This window comes from Sarcophilus harrisii, chromosome 3 (genome assembly GCF_902635505.1).
Source record: "Sarcophilus harrisii chromosome 3, mSarHar1.11, whole genome shotgun sequence".
NCBI lineage: Eukaryota > Metazoa > Chordata > Mammalia > Dasyuromorphia > Dasyuridae > Sarcophilus > Sarcophilus harrisii.
In genome coordinates, this window is record NC_045428.1 from 39,035,848 (window position 1) to 39,056,668 (window position 20,821).

Genomic DNA, 20,821 nt, shown 5'->3' on the forward strand with positions numbered 1-20,821 from the left:
ATAAAACACAGCACCTATGTCTGTTCATTTAAAACACATACACCCATACACATACACTCATACACACACACCAGAAAGTACAAGGATCAATGAATCTTTTCTTAATATAAAAAGTAGTATATATCTGAAACCAATATATAACATTATATGCAATAGGGATGGGATAAACTAGAGCTTTTTCCAATAAGGTCAAGAAATAGGGATATCAGTTATTATCATTACTATTTGGTATAATACTAGAAATATGTGTTATGATAATATAGAAAGAAAATTAAAGAAATAAACATAGTCAAAGAATAAACAAAATTATTAATTTGGGATACAATATGGTTTACTTAGATAATATTAGCCAGCTAAACATAGATTGAAATAATAATTATAGTAAAGTTCTTGATTATAAAATAAATCCACATATATCATCAAAATTTATATTTATTACCAACAAAACCAATTTCAAAAGATAGAAAAAGTCCATTTAAAAATAACTACATATTGTCCAAATTACTTGGAAAGACAACTACAAAACACTCATCATAAAAAAAAAAAAACCCTATTGATTGGTCATGAGTAGGCAGAGCCAACATTTAAAAAATGATAATACTATTTATGTTAATTTACTTATTCTGTGCCTTACAAATCAAACTTTTAAAGAATTACTTTATATATCTGGAAAAGATTATTACATAATTAGTGTGGAGAAAGAAAAGATCAAGAATTACTAGAGAAATAATAAGAAAAATGTGAAGAATAGAAGCCTATCAATACCAGATCTCAAGCTATATAATATACCTAAGGTTATCAGAATTGTTTAGTGCTACTTAAAAATATAAAAGAGAATTACTGGAACATATTAGTTACTTGATATATAGAAGAAAACAAACCCTAGAGCCAAGTCTTTTAAAAATTTAATAACCCCAGTTACTCTATCCAACAAAAAATGCTGGGAAAACTGAAACACAATCTGTCAGAAATCAGGTTTGGTTCAGCTCTTCATATCATATACCAAAGCATGTGCCAAATGGATGCATTTCTACATTTGAAAGCCAACATAGCAAACAAAACATGAGCAAAGCAAGGAAAACAATTACATTTAAGATCTATGATTAGGCAAGCCATTCTCCAATTGAAAAATGGTCAAAGGATATGAACAGACAATTCTCAGATGAAGAAATTGAAACTATTTCTAGTCATATGAAAAGATGCTCCAAGTCATTATTAATCAGAGAAATGCAAATTAAGACAGCTCTAAGATACCACTACACACCTGTCAGATTGGCTAAGATGACGGGAAAAAATAATGATGATTGTTGGAGGGGATGTGGGAAAACTGGGACATTGATGCATTGTTGGTGGAGTTGTGAACGAATCCAACCATTTTGGAGAGTAGTTTGGATCTATGCTCAAAAAGTTATCAAACTGTGCATACCCTTTGATCCAGCAGTGTTACTGCTGGGATTATATCCCAAAGAGATTATAAAGAAGGGAAAGGGACCTGTATGTGCACGAATGTTTGTGGCAGCCCTTTTTGTAGTGGCTAGAAACTGGAAACTGAATGGATGTCCATCAGTTGGAGAATGGCTGAATAAATTGTGGTATATGAAAATTATGGAATATTACTGTTCTGTAAGAAATGACCAACAGGATGATTTCAGAAAGGCCTGGAGAGACTTACACGAACTGATGCTGAGTGAAATGAGCAGGACCAGGAGATCATTATATACTTCAACAACAATACTATATGATGACCAGTTCTGATGGACCAGGCCATCCTCAGCAACGAGATCAACCAAATCATTTCTAATGGAGCAGTAATGAACTGAACTAGCTATGCCCAGAAAAAGAACTCTGGGAGATGACTAAAAACCATTACATTGAATTCCCAATCCCTATATTTATTCCCACCTGCATTTTTGATTTCTTTCACAAGCTAGTTGTGCAGTGGTTCGGAGTCTGATTCTTTTTGTACAGCAGGGTAGTGTTTTGGTCATGTATACTTATTGTGTATCTAAGTTATATTTTAATATATTTTAACATCTACTGGTCATCCTGCCATCTAGGGGAGGGGGTGGGGGGGTAAGAGGTGAAAAATTGGAACAAGAGGTTTGGCAATTGTTAATGCTGTAAAGTTACCCATGTATATATCCTGTAAATAAAAGGCTATAATAAAAAAAAAAAAAAAAAAAAAGATCTATGATTAGGGAAACAGTTCATGATCAAGATTATTTGGGGAGAGAAGATCACAAAAGATAGTGAAAAATATTAATTAAAATTTGAAAGTTTTTGCACAAGAAAAACTGATGTGGCTGACATTAGGAGGAAAATTATTAACTTGGTAAAAAAAAAAAAAAAAGAAACTTTGCTTCAAGTTGCTCTGATAAAAGCTTCATTTCCAAGATATATAAATAACTGATAGAAATATATTGGAATAAGGGCCATCCCCTGACATATAAATGATAAAAAAATTATATGAATAGGCAGTTTTGAAAGGAATAATAAGCTATCATTAGCTATATTTTTAAAATGCTCCTAATAGGACATATTCAACATATATAGGACTGCTTGCCATCTAGGGGAAGGGGTGGAGGGTGGGAGGGAAAAATCGGAACAGAAGTGAGTGCAAGGGATAATGTTGTAAAAAAAATTACCCTGGCATGGATTCTGTCAATAAAAAGTTACTATAATAAAATAAAATTTAAAATGCTCCTAATAGAGAAATATAAATTAAATAACTCTGGGATTCTATTTACTATATTATATGTATATATATATATATATATCATATTTTATATACTAATGAGATTAATGAAGCTGACAAAAAGCTTTGTGTTTGAGGTGCTGTGGGAAAGAGGTATATATATATTAATATATATTTACAGGAGCTGTAAACTGGTCCAGCCATTTTGGAAAGTATTTTTGAACTATGCCCCCAAAGTTACTAAACTATTCATATAACCTTTAACCACTACTAGGCTTATTCCCCAAAGATATCAAAGTAAAGGGGGAAAGACTCAAATGTACAAAAACATTTATAGCAGATTTTTAGTAGTGGCAAGGAAATGGAATCCAGAGGGTGTTCTTCAATTAGAGAATAGGTAAATAAAGATATAGGAATATAATCTAATAAAGGATGACAAAAGGGATGACTTCAGAGAAATTGGGAAGATTTGTATGACTATATAAAATGAAATGAGATGAATGAAAGCAACAATCTATACAGTAAACAATTTCAAATTACTTAAAAACTCTGATAGCTATGTTTTTTCACTTTTCCAGAGCATCGGTGATGAAGCAAGCGCTCAAACAGTTGATATAGGGGTGTTAGACTAAAGATACAGAATAAGACATAAGACATAATAGTTTTCTTCATGGCCAATTTAGGAATTTGTTTTGCTTGGCTATACATAAAAAACTGTTTTAAGGTTGTTGTTTTCATTTTATTTTTCAAGTGAAAATGGAGGAAATGAAAAACAAAATAAATTTCTGTTATTTGAAAAAAGATAATTTTTTTCCCTAAAATTTAAGAATGCTTGTCGACTGAATTATGGGCAATTAATTTAAGAACCTTCCAATCTCTTTCCTCAGTATTTGTGTCTTAGCCAGACATATTGTACCTGATACAAAGTAAGTGCTTAATAAATGCTCATTGTCTGACTGACCCATTGGAAATGGATAATCGGTTGGGCTCAGAAATATACAGGAAAAAAGATTGGTTTACTTTTGTAAAAATTGCTATTAAAAAAGACATCAAGATTATTCTGCTTTATACATAAAACTATCTTTTTTAATACTAGCACTTTTCCAGGGTTGCTTTTTGGCTGTGAAACATGAAGCACTATAATTTCTGATCTTGGTCTCTGAAAATATGAAAATTAGTATATCCACAAAGGAAAATGGAAGGATGCATAAGAGGCATGAGCAAGAGGCTTGAAGCAGAGAAAGCAGCCATAAGAATATAGCAATAGTCCAGACATGAGATGATAAGGGTCTGTACAATGGTAGTAATTGAATAGTTGAAGAGGAGACTTATGAGACATATTGTGAAGGTAAAAACAATAAGATGTGGCAATAGACTGGATATGTGGAATGAGTGAGAGCAAAGATTTAAGGATAACATCAAAGTTATAAGCCTAGGTGTCCAAGTGTCTTCAATATTTGGAAGAGAGGAAGGGGGAGTAATCCATTGTGTCCTGAATATCTTGAGTTTGAAATGCCTGTGGGATATCCAGTTTGAAATGTCCAATTGGTCATTAGTGATGTGGGACTGATGCTTAAGAAGTAAGGTCAGGATGGATATGTAAATCTGTAAATCATCAGTATAGGGATGATATTGGCACCGTGGGGGCTGATGAAATCACCAGTCAAAATTGTAAATTATAAAAAAAAGAATCTCTACTCTGGAATTTTAAGGGACAAGAGAAAGACCCAGTAAAGGATGCTAAAAAGGAACAATAACAAGATATTGAAACTGAGAGACAGCAATGTCATGAAAACATAAAGAGGAGAGAGAGTATTAAATAGAAAAATATGATTGGCAGTGTCAAAGTCTTCATAGAATCAAGAAAGATGAGAAATGAGAAAACATCAATAGATTTAGCAATTAAGAGATTATTTGGTATCTTTGGAAAGAACAGTTTCATTTAAATGAGATGGTTTAAAACCAAATTACAGAAAGTTTAGATTCAAGTGCAAAGGGAGAAAGTGGAGGTATGTGATACAGATGATTTGTTAGAGAGTTTAACTGAGAAGGGAAAAATTATAATTCTATAACTAGTGTGCATGGTTTAATTCAGTGAGGACTCAAAGATAGGTAAAATAGGATTATTTTTATAAGTGCCAGGGAAGGAGCCAATAGAAAAGGAAAAATTAAAGATTAGCATGAAAAAAGCAAACTGAATATAGGGAATGACATAAAAATAGATATAGTAGGATTTGTTTGACAAGATAGTCACCTCTTTATGTGCAATGGGTCAAGCAGGAGATCAACACAGAAGAAGTTTGAATGATATGAGAAGAGGAGAGAAGAGGAAGCTCTTGACTAAAGGCTCAATTCTTTAGCATAAGTACAAATCAAAGTCCTCATCTGAGAAGGAGGGGGAAGGAGATGATGAAAGACTTCAAGATGGATAAAATTTGTAATAGCTGTCATAATAATCAGTTAGGAAAGTCATGTATTTCCTAGCCTTCACTAATCAATGTCTGACTCTGACCCTCTCTAAGTAAGAACATTCTAGCCATGACCTTTTCTGGTTCCCATATATACCATAGAAATTCCAAGCTCTGTCCTCATCAGGTACTGTCCTTGGCTTTTATGAATTGTTTTTCCCATCTTTGTTTTCCTTAGTACCGTTTCTGCTTTCTTAGATAGCACATGAGGGACTCTAATGACAGAATACAAATATGATTGATTCACTGTTACTGGGGGAGAAAAATAAATGTTGGTTATAGACAATTTTACAGATCTTTTCCATTTTTTATCTGTTTGTGGCCTCATTCAATAGCTTACATTTAATCTGACTTGAATTAAACTTTTTGACATGCTTTTTGTGTTTTTACTCCTCTTCTGCTTCTATTTTCTGAGATAATACTGCTTATAATCCTCTAGCATCCTCTTCCATAAGATTTTGTAAATTTGTTTATTTTATGAACTAATTTTATTCTTGGCTCTTTATCTCTGCTTCACACAGATATTGAATGTTTATCATTTATTATCATTATTTTGTAGGCTCTTTTAGTCACATTGGAGTGATGGAGCTATATTAGTTAAACTTTCTGGGAAATGGTGATAGTTTGCTCTGGTGTCTGTTCTTTTATTTGTTTTTCATATTTTGCAATTGGCTGTTTTAAATAGATCAGGTTGAAGATGCTTTCATTGTATACTTTTTTCTCATTTTTATATATTTTTTCTAATTTAATATTGATGCTTAGCCTTGTTCTTATATGTTGATGCTCTAACAGTACAAAACAGCATATTCAAAAATGACTACCACATTACTAAACATTCATTTCCTATCCAAGATATTATCAGTTTCATTTTTATGGTTTTTTTCCTTGCCACTTGTCACATCTAGCACAAACAAGAGACGTCAGTGTATCTATAAACCTCTGGCCTATCTTATTTCTTACTCCTGAGATAACATTTTTCATGATATTTTTGCTAGCTTCTCCTATTCTCCTATCCTAGAAGTCACTGAATATTAAAATATATGTTGATTTAATTTGGAGGGCTTTGTAAGGTCTTTATGAAATTTCTCCTTCAAGAGATGATGGCACATAAGCTACAATTATCCCCATTTTTTATTGAAGGAAGGGGTCTTTCACAAAGGCACATCATGATCAGTGTGGCAAAAGATAACCAAGTGCCTCCCCCAAATGGGAATACCTTTGGATATATAATAAAGGCAATTCTGCAAATTCTTTTACTAGCTTCTCCATGGAGAATTTCTGAATTATTTTCATTATTTGCTTCCTCCAGTAATATGACTACTCATTGGTTCTTGGACAAGCATCTGATATTTAAAGAATCAAGAGTTAATTAATTTTTGTTGACCATCTAAAAATCATGATTCTCAGCATCTTCTTCCTTTTTTTCTACCAATGGACCACCTAGCTTCAGTGATGAAATAGGAAAATCTATCATAGGACTGAGATATACATTTTTCTTCATTTCATGAACTACCATGGCAAAAAAATTAATAATCCAATGGGTAGTCTGCTGGTGATGAATCTGGAACATAGTACATATTTAATAAATTATTGTTGAATTGAATTATACTTTTTATTTCCATTATATGCAAAGCTCTAGTCACCTGATTATTACCCCAAATAGTCAATTGGCCCATCCACTTTCCAACTTATATGAATTGATTGGGAACAAATATCGAGCTGCCCTACAGGGCAACACATGGGACAAGCACACTGATTCCATGAGAGCAACACTGTTACTTTAAATCTTAGAAACTTAAAAAAAAAAAAAGAAAAAGAAAAAAAAGAAACTTTAAGTGGCTTCATCAGGCCCCCAAAGACATCTTTGGACCAGACTAACTGCCATCATGAGTTCTGTTAGAGAAAAGCTAAAGTTTATTGGAAGGAAAGGATAATTTACAGATCAAGTCTACTCCCAATATGAAGACATCAAACGTCAACTCTATTCCATTCCTGTTTTTAATATGGCCATTCTATCCTTCTCTTTCTCCTTTATGACACCTTAAATCATTTTGGGGAAGCAGAATTGTTGGCTTCTTTGCTTGTAGATGGAGCTATGGGGAAGAAAAGGAAGGGAGGGAGGGAGGGAGGAAGGGAGGGAGGAAAGAAGGGAGGGAAGAAGAGAGGGAAGAAAGGAGGAAGGGAGGAAGGGAGGGAGGAAGGGAGGGAGGAAGGAAGGAAGGAAGGAAGGAAGGAAGGAAGGAAGGAAGGAAGGAAGGAAGGAAGGAAGGAAGGAAGGAAGGAAGGAAGGAAGGAAGGAAGGAGAGGAGGAGAGATGGATGGAAGAAGGAAGGAAGGAAGGAAGGAAGGAAGAAAGGAAGGAGGAGAGAGATGAGGAAGGAAGGAAGGAGGGAAGGAAGGAAGGAAGAAAGGAGGGAGGAGGGAGATGGAGGAATGGAAGGAAGGAAGGAGGAAGTGAAGGAAGAAGGAAGGAAGAAAGGAAGGAGGAGGAGAGATGGAGAGAAGGAAGGAAGGAAGAAAGAAAGGAAGGAAGGAAGGAAGGAAGAAAGGAAGGCAGGAAGGAGGAAGGAAGGAAGGAAGGAAGGAGAGAGAATGGAGGAGGGAAGGAAGGGAAGGAAGGAAGGAAGGAAGGAAGGAGGGAGGGAGGAGAGATGGAGGAAGAAGGAAGGAAGGAAGGAAGGAAGGAAGGAAGGAAAGGGAGGGAGGAGGAAGGAAGGAAGGAAGGAAGGGAAGGAAGGAAGGAAGGAAGGAAGGGAGGAAGGAAGGAAGGAAGGAAGGGAAGGAAGGGAAGGAAGGAAGGAAGGAAGGAAGAAAGGAAGGGAGGGAGGGAGAGATGGAGGAAGGAAGGAAGGAAGGAAGGAAGGAAGGAAGGAAGGAAGAGGGAGGGAGAGGAGGAGGAAGGAAGGAAGAAGGAAGGAAGGGAGAGAGGGAGAGCCAAAAGGAGGGAAGGAGGAAGGAAGGGAGGAGGGAAGAAGGAAGGAAGGAAGGAAGGAAGGAAGGAAGAAAGGAAGGGAGGGAGGGAGGGAGAGGAAGGAAGGAAGGAAGGAAGGGAGGAAGGAAGGAAGAAGGAAGGAAGGAAGGAAGGAAGGAAGGAAGGAAGGAAGGAAGGAAGAGATGGAGGAAGGAAGGAAAGAAAGAAAAAACAAATTCAAACCCCAACTGACTATGTCCCACATTTTTAGAGGCTGGTGACTAGCACTCTAGTTCCATTTAACTACTTAGCACCAAGTAGCTTTTACAAATATGTAACAAGAAGTAACATTTCCCCCTACTAAGTCCAAAGTATGTTTTCTTTGTCACCTTGTCCTCTGGAAGAGGAGACTCAAGCTTAGATCAATTCCTACAAACCATTGCACCCACCAAATTCACACCCAAAAGCATCATCACTGATAAATGAATCATCATCTGGGATGAATGAATAATCATTTCATCTTTTGCTGATAAGGGTCCAGAAAATTGCTCCTAAAAATTGTTCCTTGCTCCTCAGGGCATCAGTGCTAGTCTGGTTTCCAGATCCTTAGATTCCTGTGACTTATTCTCTAAAGCTTTTGAAACTCCCAAATCTAGAATACTTTACTCCTTCCAATAAAAAAGAAGAAACAGAGAAGCCAATTATCAAAGCCTGTTTCTTGTTGACCATGTGGCCTCAGAGTAGAGAAGAAGGTCCTAAGGCCTTTCTTCTTGTGTGTCTCACCAGACAGCAGGAGATAGAGTCTCTGGATGAGAATGGAGCAAAGAGGGAAGTCAGGCTGACTCAAGTCTTCAAAAAGACCCAACAGACCCCCCAAATCTTTTGGTTAGCCAGCCAGAACTGCTTGGAAACTATTCACCCATTTCATACTGTCTCTTTGAGTTTTCCCTTACACATTTTCAAAATTCTACTGGAAGCAAGCTTCCCAGGTTCTCCATGTGATGGAAGTCTGATTCAATCTGAAATCCAGAATTATCATTATATCACCAGTGCTGTATGTATGTATATCCACACACTCATGCACATACAGATAGATACATACATACACATACACATCTCTATATCTGAGTGCATATAACATGGGTAGACAGTGTAGATATTATCTTCTTTACTAATTGTCTCATGAATTTACACCTCTTTTTGTGAGTTGATATGGCATAGTGTATTTGACTTGGAAGCATGAAGACATGAGTTCCAGTTTCTGATACTTATTAGCTGTAGGGTTATGGGCAAATTGTTTACTCTCCCTATGACTCATTTTCCTCATCTGAAATGGAAGATAGACACACAGATATGTATATGTATATCCTGAATGCATACATACCATACATATATATAAAACCAAATTTATATATGAAGGTATGAATATATATAATTACATGTATAACTTTATATATTTATACCTTGATATATAATTCATATATATGAATATATATTAACTTATATGAAGTAATGTGCTTTGTTCTAACTCCTCAGGCTTCAATGAAATAAGAGGTTCAAATGAAATGAAATATATATGTATATAATGCTTTGCCAACATTTTATCACTACATAATGGCCATTATTATTATTGTCTCTCCAATTATATTGTGCATTTATTGTGGTCATTTATAATATCTTGTACTTTTTTAAAAAATATGCTGCCAGCCTAGCATTAAATATGTGATAGGTTCTCAATGGATAATTCTTGGTCAATTAAGTGTCTGATTAAGTAACTGAACCCAAATACACTCATTTGCCCAAGTCCAAGATGACAAAGAAAAGAATAGATTCTGTTGGGTATCTTCAGACAACTTCCTTTCTGTCAACTGTAAAGAAGAAAATTGGGATGGGTAGGAGGAATAAATTGGCTCAGTACTGGAAAAGATTTCAAAACAAGACCAAGTTGTTCTAGACAAATGAAACCAAAGTGAGATTTCTTTTTTGATATTCAATAGAATACACTTTAATAGGTATGAAATATGCATTTTTTGCATGAATGCATGATGAAATAATGCATTTTTTTTGCCTGTTTTTAATGTGTTTTTAGCTCTCAAAATATTTCAAGGTGGGGAGGAGCAGAGTATCAGTCTTGTTTTTCACAGTAGCATATTTATTTCACATATACAAAAATACTTTAATTACATAGTGATCAATAACTATTTCTGAATGTCCTTGCTTGACAGAACTTGTTCATATAAAAGTAAAATACAAATTTATAGGATGTTTAGATTATGGTATAGAATTTAAAGCATTTGTCCATCATCCCATCAGAGCAGAAGATTGGCTTACTTGGAGAATATGCTGGCTTTTAACACTTTGAGAGAAACAGGACTTTTTTTTCTATGCTCTCAGGGAAGTTTTCCATTTTCCAGGAATTTTCTTTTTTATAAAAAATAACACCTATTTAAAAAAATAAGTTAGCAATTTTCTAAAGTTCAGAATTCATGTTGCTTTTTTAACACACTGGAATAGTTGAGGAAGGGAGAGAAAAATCTCAAGGTCACTGGGAATGGTCTTTGGAGTATTCGTGTATGGCTTATCAGTGCTCACATGCCTGGTTTTTTTTTTCCAAGTGCAAAGAATGGCCACTTGCCTGAGACCGGCCCAGTGCCATCCTTTATTCAAGTTCCTTTATGTTCCTCTTTTTAAAGAAGCTGTCAAGTTCTTTTTCTACAGCTGACAGGAAAGGCCAAATCTGTGGTACAGGAAGGGAGGCAGTAAAGAAACTTTTTGTGTTGATGTTTTACTAAGTGAGCTAAGGAGAATTTTAGAATCCTGTAATTTACTCTGGAGGCATTTACTGTACATAGCCATAGTGATGGTAATTTCTTTCATTGTGGAAGTGAAAAGATAACCATCAATCAGTTGTCAATTGGTCAATTGCAGAAGTGATGAAAAGAAACTGGTAGGAACAATCACTTCGTGGCTACCTAGACCATTTCAGGGTTGGCGGAAAATATGGGAAGTGGATTTTGTAGAAAGGAACTGAGCCAAGAGGTTGGTACTGTCTGTGAAAGGTTAAAAGGGGGAATGCCCCCAGAAGAAGGGCATCAGAATTAGGCTCGATCAGAAAATGGGGGCACATAAAATTAGCATCAGGTGCTGAGAAACTGGGAAACAATCATCAAGTTGGAGAGCAGATAAACACAAATAAATATGGGGCCTTGGTTGGCTCTTTACAGGTGAATGGTGATGAAGTAATCAACTATAGGGAATAGATTGACCTGATTTAGTAATACCACAGCAACCTATTCATTCTAAGCCAATAAAAGAAATGGGCTATGCTTTTTGTCCCAGTCCCCTTCCTTGAGTGAGGAAACCAAACACTTGCCAAGGATTTCTAAACCTTGGAAATATGAATTGATGACGAACCCTATTGAAGAAGTTTCTTTTTAAAGGTCCTAATATAGTATAATAAAAAAATCATATGTAAACCGGCAACAGAGTTAGCAAAGAGTGTGTGGGCTTAATAATCACTGGGCCACATAAAAGGCAAATGGCATTATTGAGAAATAGCCCCGAAGACAAGATTTGGTTTGAATTTATCCTATTTTCTTCAGAATGGTAATGTTATTGATGTATCCAGAGAGGTTTTTTTCCCCCTGTTGATTTTTTTTTGCTGTGGTAGGTAATAAAAAGGATTACAGGCCTCCAGAAGGATGAGATATCATCAGTTTGTAATCCAGCCCATGGTTTCCTAGATACCGTATTGTCTATTCTGTTCCGCTATGTGAAAAATGTTGAATATCAACAATGGGTTTCAGTGCTGTATTGTTGAGTTTTGTATGAACTAATCTAGCTTCACTAAAAAAGGGGGGGCAGGGGGGGAAGAACCACAGCTTTGGACAAAAGTCTAGAGTCTGTGCGTTGGTAACTCCCGGTGCACGCACAAGGGCTGACTGGGGCTGTGGGAAGACATTTTACTTATTTGCCTTCTCCTTTCTTCCAGTCATCTTGTCCCTCTCCTCAGGTGTTGCTCACCTATTATCATTTCACCTGTCCTGGTCCTCTGTGGGGGAAAATCCTGGGACTTGTCAGCTGGCCTAGGTCTCATAAAAGACAGCTCTGTTCAGGGGTTGGAAAGGTAAGCATTCGCTCAACTTCTCGGCTGCCTTAGAGTTTGAGATGCCAGTTTGTTGGCCTAACTCTGAAACTTTGCAGGATGGAACTTATGGGTAACTTTTTTCTTTTTGTTTTTTTTTCTTTCTTTCTTTTCTTCATTTTTAATGGGAAACCAGATAGTGGGGCAGGTTTCAGTGAAAAAGGGGCTCCTCCTTGGAATGAATGAAAGGTCCCTTTCCCGTCCCAGTAAGTAACTGACTTCTTACTAAAAGCTGAAGTGGCTTCTGTGGCAGGTGCCTTAGGAGGGGCTGAGGATGCTTGGGCATCTAGCTCGTAGGTGCCTAAAAAATGGCCTGAGCCTCATGACCACGTTTCTAATCTACTGACTTTTTAAGGTTCCTACAAGGCTCTCCTCTGTCTGGCGGTAAGAAGTAGATCCTTCTCCCCGTTCTTCAGGGGATTTGGGCACCTGCGTTTTAATGTTGGCTGTATGTTCTGTTAAGGTTGCTGTTAGTTTGAAATAAAGTGGGAGGAGAACGATTCAAAGTAAGTAACAAATGACCAGGCAGTCAACAGAGCTGCCTTTCTCTAATCTAAAACTGAGAGCAGTCTTCTTTTTTTCTTTTTCTTTTTTCTTTTCTTTTCTTTTTCTTTTTTCTTTTCTTTTTCTTTTCTTTTCTTTTCTTTTTCTTTTTTTTTTTTGGCATCAACTGTGGCTTCCTAGGTACTTGTCAGTCTATTTTATTTTTTAATTAATGGGAAAAAGTAAACCATTTTCTGCACTTGTAAGGACTGCACTTGAGTCCCCCTGTCACAGGGAACCAGGATGTGGGAATTAGCAACGTTAATAGGTTTTGGAATATTTGACTTAGAGTCTATGGTCCAGCCTCTCTTTCCTAGCTTCTGTTCGTCATGTCCGGCACTTTGGCGCTTTTCAATTCTTGGGATCCTAATTAAAATAGCAGCACTCTTTCTCGAGATTCCTGAACTAGACAAAAACTCTGAGAGTATTTAGCTTTTCTAAGCCTACTCTGTTTTAATTGTGTAGAACTAAATTAGAACCCTCTTCTCCAAAAAAAAAAAACTGCAATAATCCAGTAACTTGAGAAATACCAAACAGCCGGGGGGAAAAAAAAAACTCCAGTGGAAGAGATTTCCTCTCTCCTTTTATTTCAGGCCGATGCAGGCTAGGAGTTTGTGAGGAGATCAGAGCAGCCCCCAGCACCAGAGGGTATCTGGGAGACTCGCTTTTTTCCCCACTCCCTTTTAACCTGGCAATGAGAATAAAGTGCTGAGGATGCTTTCTTAACCCTGCCGTTGGTGCCAGGCAATGATGGGCTCCCTGCGAAACCATTTCTGACCCTCTGCTTGCAGTGCTGAGCCTGGATTTTTCCCCTTCCTTGCCCATCATTGTCAGTCAATTATAGGATTGAACTGAACCAGAAAATCTGGTACAGTCTGGCAATTAGTACAAAGGGTTTCCAGTCTAGTGTAAAGAGAGAGATGCAAGAGCCCCAGCAGCCAGAGAAATCACTGTGATTGGTCATGGACACTGCCTTTTAGTGCTGCATGGTTACATCCTAAAGATACTGCCTCCTACCCTACAGGTCCTCTCCTTAAAGTACCACATTATGGGCCTACTTTTTTTTTTAAGTCGTGTGTGTGTGTGTGTGTGTGTGTGTGTGTGTGTGTGTGTGTTTCTTTTTTTAGACCCAGCTTCTCCCATTTTCAATCTGTCATTTTTACCTATCAAACAGACACATTTTGACTTGCCCAACAAAGAACCAAGTTATCAACACTCACAGAAACTGACATTTTTAATTCAGGCTTCATTATGTCTCCGAATTATGACAGTGAAGTACAAAGACATTTAAAGTTTTTTCCCCTTATTATTTTTTTTAATCCAGCATTGGGATGTTTATCTTTCTTTGGTATTCGTATTTCCCTTTCTACCTTTATTCTCTAGCAGTATGTAATTAGCATTATCAAAACCATTAGCTATTATCCGTTATGACTTTTGACCTTTGTTTTTTTTTTTTTTACTATGCATTAAACTAGCATTTTCTCAAGTAAAATTACACTGGCTGTAGGAGAGTTTTAATGGAACATTTTAAAGCCTAAGAGGTTAATGAAACTTGCTGATATTTTCTACCTCAATACAAACATGACTGAGCAGGTTCAAAAATAAAGCCATAGGGATTAAAATTAATTTAACAGAAGTTTTATATAAATGTATATATATACATATATACACACATATATTTGAAAGAACCAATAGTTCTGCAATAGAAAATTTAATATGAAATGTAACCAAAATTACAGAGCAGTATAGAGAACATTTTCAGTTGTTTCATTTTTCAAAAGTAAACATCCACTTGCATTAGTTGTTTTGATTAAAGTTCAGTTGGAACGCTCTAATATTTTAGAAATTGAGATGTCTTTTCATTAAGGTTATACCAGTAACCTGACACAGAAACTAATGGGGAGAAAAATGTTTTTAAAGGAACGTGAAATCAGGAAGCCATTGTGGTTAGACACAAAATTGGGATACCTGCAGGGCACCCATAATCGATGCAATTGTACCCATGTTGTGCTTTCTTTGAAAAAGCATTGTCTTTGGAAGACTCAGCATGGTGGATTGCCTTTAAGGTGTTTCTCTCTCTTTTTTTAATGTCTGTGTAGCTATATCTTCTAAAGGATCCTTTCTTTTCCCAAATCCTAATGTGTTTTTGAAAATCTCTTTTCTCCTGTATACAACCTTAATGTGATTCTATGTGCAGTACCGATTTTATTTCCCATGCTTCCCGTGCCCATTAAATTTCAAGAAGGTTAACATTGCTTTTGTCACCCTGTCAATGAGTAATACATTTTTTCTGGTAAACATGTCATAATTTTAAAGGCTGTACAGGAAACACAATGCCTGTTAGAATATTTTTGCATTCGCTTCTCTCTTGTTCCTTAACTAGAAGATAGAGTAATATTTTGAAAAAAATTAAAAGCACATTGAAATAATTAGTGATCTGTGTTTTTAACTACTCTATGTTCTTAGAAAACCATTTCAGTAGCCAACCATTATGCTGATATTATCTGCCAGAAATTTTAATTCTGTATCGGTGTAGTAAAATGTTAATATTTTTCCATCACATTTTGGAGGATAATAAAAATTATCTTTTTTCAAATTAAAAATGTAAAATAGATCTAATTCCCAAAGAAGGTATCAATATGATGTTATCTTGGTTAATTTCATTTTTTTGAATGCTATTTGAATCTTTATGTGATCTCTCCAATAATTCAGAGAGATTCGATGACGATGCTATGTCTCCGAACATGCTTTCATACTTCAGTCTTATACTTCTGGTCTTTGTTTTCTGCGTACAGTCAAGTATCTATTGTTTTTCATTTATTATTTTGCCACTTAAAAGAAAAGTTTACTTTTTAAATGCAGCCCTTACCCCCCCAAAAGAAAAACTTATAAGTCTCAAGTTCCAATTCTTAAGCACATACTTGATATTATACACAAATCACTTTTTAAAAGTAAGAATGCATATCACTGCTGCTCTTGCTAGATGCAGGGCAGGGAGGAAGGGAACGGTATTATAGATGAAATGTAGAAGAAAATTAAAGCTCTTTACTTGGACACACTGTTGATATCTAGGGGCTCAGCTACAGAGGATATTTGGGGCAATCCCGATTCATCAATGAACATTATTTTGTGGTGTGTAATTTTAGCATAAAAACAAAATGGTCTTCCAAATTTAAATTTTAGAAGGAAAGAAATTAAAGTCTGCAAGAGGTTTAAAAATACCCCCTCCCAATTTAATCTCTAGAAGAACTTGGGGGAGGGAGAAATTTTTCTGTGTAATAAAAGACAGTGAATTAAATTTTTCTGTTTTGATGCTAACTTGCATGATGATGTTCTCCAGACATTTACCCTCTGGATATCAAAAGTCAGATCCTAAAGCTTTCATCTGAGGAAGCCTAGAAAGTTTTTCATCAGTCCAGATGTTGAGAAAATACAGGTGCCATATTATATAGTAGGACATGGTAGGTGCTTAATTAAAGATTGTTGACTTGACTGAATTGAAATAAATGTTCCATTGGAATCCTGACAGATCTTCCAATTTTCTTGAAGTCTACTCTGGCCTTCCAGTGGTTAGATCCATCATTTTCCCCAGAAGCCCATGACCCAGGTGCCATTAAAAAAAAATCCACTAATACCACTTTTCTCCATCCCCTCATATTTATTATATCTTTATCTGTGTGGTTCTTGTTTATTCAGTTTTCATTTTGGATGGATGGATCAGTTCATTCCGTGACAATTTAAAGCCCAAGGTCTCATTTAGTCATATTGCTATGCTTCTTGACAGTTTCCCTGGTCTATTAAAAATCTTGCCAATAACTTAAACTACAGGAAATCCATTAGGTTCATCACTTATTCTTAACTTTTTATTCCACCACTGCCATAAGTCATTTCTCTGAGTGGTACTCATGCTTTCACCTTTCCCAAGCTCAACCTTTTTTTTTCAGAGAATTCCTTTTCTTTCACAGGAGTAGAACATATTATCTGGAGTAGAAAAAGAAAAGGGGCAGTCGATATGGGCAGGTCTAGTTCTTCAACTTCTCCCTCATAGCAAAATGTTTTCAATATGATTTTGAAAAACATCCCCCAGGCTTTGTGCCTCCCTACCCTATAGAGGTTGCCATAGAGAATCTGTAATTATGGAATTTCTTAGACCTCTCATATATAATTAGAGAGTGAAATGTCCTAAGGATTGGCAGAAACCCTGGAAGGGTTATGAAAACTCAAGACAAAGACAGCTCACCCACAGTCATATCCCCTGCCCAGACAGGTAGAAAAGGGAATAGCTCTGAGCCATTTCTCTGTGTGTGTGTTTGTGTCTCTGTCTCTGTCTCTGTCTCTCTGTCTCTCCTTCTTTGTCTATGTCCCTGTCTCTCTGTCTTTTTCTTTCTGAAATTAAACAATCCATCTATCATGCAGAAAGCATGTATTCCATACCTACCATGTGCCAGTCACTGTTTTAGTCACTGGGAAAGTAAAGGGGAAAAAAAAGAAAGCTCCTGCCATCAAGGAACTTACATTCTACATGGGAAAAAATTATGTACACATTAAAAAAATATCCAAAATAACTAGATTTTTTTGAGGAGGGAGCAACTAAGAGATTAAAGAGTGTTTCATATAGAAGATGCCATGGAAGTTGCAATTTGGCAGAAGTTAAGGAACCTAAGAGGCAGAGGTAAAGAGGGGATCAATCTGCAAATGTTTGAGTGGCCCTAGAACACCTAACACTGTATGTAACAGTGTGGGGGAAACAGAAGAAATATAACAAAAATCACTGCCTTTCTTAGTCCTGACAAAGGCTCCTCTTCTTGCACTATTTTTCATTTAAGAGAGTTAAAAGGGGAAAAAACAGTCAAATGAAACTATTCTGGGAGTCCCACATGTCCCATCCCTGTATCATCACTCTAGATTGCTAGTTTGTAACCCCAGAGATGTGACAGAAAGGGAAAACCTCAAATATTAAAGACCACAATAAAGGAGGTAAGATCAGTGGAAGAGGAAGACTTCTTGAAGTTGGTTAGGATATACAGATTTCAGAGCAGGTCCCACGCTTGTTCTTTCAAATGATACCTTTTTTTTCTCCACAGAGCCCATTTGAGAAGAAACGGTGAGGGCCAGATATGGGTTCCAGGATCTGGGAGGAGCGAGGCTGGGGTGGGAATTGGGCATTTCTCAAGCAGAAATGAGATCTGTCAAGGTCCGTGGCCCTTACCCACTTTTCTAGGGACTTAGTCATTTCTGTCTTTCCCTTCCCTCTCCCCTCTTGGCATCTCAGACAGCTCCCCTAGCAATAGATGATGCCATGATGTGAAGTACTTGCCTTTAATTATCTTTTAAAAATCAATTGTGATTATTTTGATGGATTTCTCATCTCTCTTCTCATCAGATATATTCATTTTATTTTTACTTATGCTCTACTACCTGCTGCTACATATCAGAAGAAAGAAAGGCTGCCCTCTTCCCTTACACCTCTTGAACTCAAGAAGCAGTTAACTAATAAGGAGCTAAATGAGCCGTGGCAGAGGGAGAAGCTGGAATCTTTAAATTATTTAAATTGAAAAATGGCTGGTTTTACAATCAGAAAACCTCAAGTGGAACTGAAGCCTTGCTGTGATTGTTCTACTATATCTGAGGGATCTTGTAATGACAGCTTGAGCTATCCGCTAACCCCATCACTAGCTACAAAAGCTGCTCTCTCCTCAACCCCCTAGGAGCCCTGGGGAACTTGATCCATTTTGGGGTAGAGAGTTTGAGAGGACAGGAGAGAGGCAGGAGGGAGAAATGGGAAACTTGATTAAAATGCAAAGCTGTCTCTGGTGACATGGGCTCTCAGAAGGATCAGAGAGACAATCAGAGGCAGGAAGTGTTCGTTCCTGGTGCTAAAAAGAGATTTCATTTTCTGCCACAAGCTAGCTCTCAGAAACAGCCTAAGTTGAGAGTGCCTCTGGGCCACAAGACATTTTTCATTAAATTATCTCACTTGACCTTTACAACAGCCTGATGTGGGAGGTTGAACTAGACCCATTTTATAGATTTGGAAACTGAGGTTCCAAAATTAAACATTTTATACAAAGCTAGTCAGTGGCTAAATGGGATTCAAATCAGTCTTCTGACTCAAAATAGTATTCTAAAAAGTTTTATTGTGAAAAAAAAAAGTCTCATTGAGTTGCCTTGTTCAGTTTAAATCCCAGTTACGATATTTACTTACCTGTGTGGAATTAAGCAAGGCATTCTGTCCTTCAGAGCTGCAAATTGCTTCTCTATATAAAATGAGGAAGGGGATTTAGAATAGAACTGAATCTCTGATCTTAATATTTGCTCAGATAACACTTAAGTCTTGTTTGGGACAGGGGAAGGTACTGGATCATTATTCCTAGTCTTTCTACATCATACCTCTTCTCCAAACTTCCCTAAATCGAGAGACAAAAACAAGAGATAATATGAACAAACTTGGGAACACCCAATGGCTCGGACCAACACTTTATTCCTTCCCAAATTCTTCCTCTTATAGAAATACCAAGGAATGCACTGTAGAGGTTGTGATAATTGTCTTCTACTTTAAAAAATTAGAACCATCCTCCAAACACCTCGTTTCTTCATTATAATCCAGTCCAGAGCTGTTATCCATGCACCCATCTCAATCTATTATCCTCATCATGAACTACAATAATAGGAATATTTCACACTGCGTTACCGGTTCTGAAAGCAATGTTCCTAGATAGATGCTATGTCACCAAGGAATGTTTTTATCAAAAGGGACTAAATTCCAACTGGTTATAATAAGCTAACAGCCAAATTGTCTAAGCTATTTAAAAAACAAAATAAGGTAAAATGCTATGACACTGCCCAAGATTTTCTTGGAGGGAGCTCAAAGCACTTTGTATGCATTAGCTTCCTCACTAATCATCATTGTCCTTACTTCTAGATTAAGGTTAAGTGAACAAAATATATTACAATCAAATGGCTTCTTCCTAACATAGTAAATTAGGGACCGAGTCAGGACAGGAATCCAGGTCACTTGGATTTGAGGCTACTGATGCTTCCATAAAACCCTAATACCCCTTGATAATCCTTTGAAAATTATTTAAAAGAAAAAGAAATTTCACAAGGTCAAGTAGCACAGCTTCACCGAGGCAGCTCAGGAATATTAAAGGGAAAGTTTATGCATCCTTCCTTTTGCCAATCTCTCCTCTGAAAGTGTCTCTTAAGAGAGATTCGCTAATTGTATGATATGTTGCCCTCATCATTTCCCATTATTCCCCCTCCCTCAATTTCTTCTTCTTCTTTTTTTTTTTTTTTTTTTTTTTTTTTTTTTTTTTGGTTACATTGGAAAACTGAAAAGAGGGAAGAATTTTAGTGTCAGAGAGAATCTTGTGAAAGACACTGGATATCTACAGCTTGTGTGTCAAAGTAGCCTTGACCTACTGGTGTGTGTTTGAGCCTCCAGAGTTCAGGAATAAAAGATTAAATGAATCCCTATTGACTTTTGTCTTCAACAACAACCAAAAAAAAATTACTAACATGCCAGTGCTATGTTTGCCCTAAAGGTTAATAAAGAACTATGTGTGTGTTGTGTATATGTATACACTCAAATATATGTGTGTGAGTATATATGTATGGGGAGTCTAGATCTGTGATTTCATCTTTGTGATAAACATACACACACACACACACATATATATATATATATATATATATATATATCCAAATATTGACTCTGATACTTGTAAACTGAGTGACTCACTACACAGTTTTATGCAGAAAACTCTCATATTTCATACCCATCTCTTTCATTGGTGGTTGCCTATTGGACCTGCCAAATGATGTCCCCAAAACATCTTAAACTTAGCATGTCTAATACTGAACTCCTCATATTTCTCCTTAAAACTTCCCCACTTCCAATTGTCACTCTGTCTGTTGAAGGGACCATTGTCTTTCCAGTTTCTCACTGTCTTTATATCTGCATTCTTCCAGACCCCTTTCTCTCATCCCACCTATCCAATCCATTGCTACCCACACTATCTTTAATACCTGACCAATTTTTGCTCCATTCACACAGCCAC

At 36.5% G+C, this 20,821-nt stretch overlaps 1 long non-coding RNA gene across 1 annotated transcript in view; it reads left to right on the plus strand.

Moving 5' to 3' along the window:
- The first annotated feature begins 11,946 nt into the window (after positions 1-11,946).
- Positions 11,947-20,821, plus strand: part of LOC116422207 — a 143,776-nt gene continuing 134,901 nt past the window's right edge. The window contains exon 1 of the long non-coding RNA XR_004232762.1: positions 11,947-12,200. This is a non-coding gene — a long non-coding RNA (uncharacterized LOC116422207). The remainder of the gene's footprint in view (positions 12,201-20,821) is intronic.